Consider the following 1,553-nt stretch of genomic DNA (forward strand, 5'->3'; position numbering starts at 1 on the left):
GATTATTGACTTTTTAGCTGGCTTTGGTGCCTTGGACATGAGCTAGGACCTTAAGGTTCTGCATGAAAGGAGGACTAGCAGCCGCGTTGCACGGGAGAATGTGAAATGTGTTCATATGTAGTAGAAACCTGAGAAATCCGTCCGTTTTCGTCATTTGTTATCGAATCGACTTAAAGCCCGATCGTCACATTGGCCGCTCTTCTCTCTGAAACGGTTGTACTTATCGTCTGCAAAGCTATGTCGCGTGCTGCGGTATGCGGAGACAATAAAATCACCATAGTAGAACACAGATGAAGCTTCTAAGTCGATGTAATAGCCAGTAAGAAGTAGTACAATTCAAGTTTTAGGTACTGCTTATTGACTTTTTAGCTGGCTTTGGTGCCTTGGACATGAGCTAGGACCTTAAGATTCTGCATGAAAGGAGCACTAGCAGCCGAGTTGCACGGGAGAATTTGAAAAGAGTTCATATGTAGTAAAAACCTGAGAAATCCGTCCGTTTTCGTCATTTGTTATCGAATCGACTTAAAGCCAGATCGTCACATTGGCCGCTCTTCTCTCTGAAACGGTTGTACTTATCGTCTGCAAAGCTATGTCGCGTCCTGCGGTATGCGGAGACACTAAAAGCACCATAGTAGAACACAGATGAAGCTTCTATGATGATGTAATAGCCAGTAAGAAGTAGTACAATTCAAGTTTTAGGTATCGATTATTGACTTTTTAGCTGGCTTTGGTGCCTTGGACATGAGCTAGGACCTTAAGATTCTGCATGAAAGGAGTACTAGCAGCCGCGTTGGATAGGAGAATGTGAAAAGTGTTCATATGTAGTAAAAGCCTGAGAAATCCGTCCGTTTTCGTCATTTGTTATCGAATCGACTTAAAGCCAGATCGTCACATTGGCCGCTCTTCTCTCTGAAACGGTTGTACTTATCGTCTGCAAAGCTATGTCGCGTGCTGCGGTATGCGGAGACAATAAAATCACCATAGTAGAACACAGATGAAGCTTCCAAGTCGATGTAATAGCCAGTAAGAAGTAGTACAATTCAAGTGTTAAGTATCGATTATTGACTTTTTAGCTGGCTTTGGTGCCTTGGACATGAGCTAGGACCTTAAGATTCTGCATGAATGGAGGACTAGCAGCAGAGTTGCAAGGGAGAATGTGAAAAGTATTCATGTGTAGTAAAAACCTGAGAAATCCGTCCGTTTTCGTCATTTGTTATCGAATCGACTTAAAGCCAGATCGTCACATTGGCCGCTCTTCTCTCTGAAACGGTTGTACTTATCGCCTGCAAAGCTATGTCGCGTGATGAGGTATGCGGAGACACTAAAAGCACCATAGTAGAACACAGATGAAGCTTCTAAGTTGATGTAATAGCCAGTAAGAAGTAGTACAATTCAAGTTTTAGGTATCGATTATTGACTTTTTAGCTGGCTTTGGTGCCTTGGACATGAGCTAGGACCTTAAGATTCTGCATTAAAGGAGGACTAGCAGCCGAATTGCACGGGAGAATGTGAAAAGTATTCATATGTAGTAAAAACCTGAGAAATCCGTCCGT

Source organism: Schistocerca gregaria, unplaced genomic scaffold (assembly GCF_023897955.1).
Source record: "Schistocerca gregaria isolate iqSchGreg1 unplaced genomic scaffold, iqSchGreg1.2 ptg000437l, whole genome shotgun sequence".
Classification (NCBI taxonomy): Eukaryota; Metazoa; Arthropoda; class Insecta; order Orthoptera; family Acrididae; genus Schistocerca; species Schistocerca gregaria.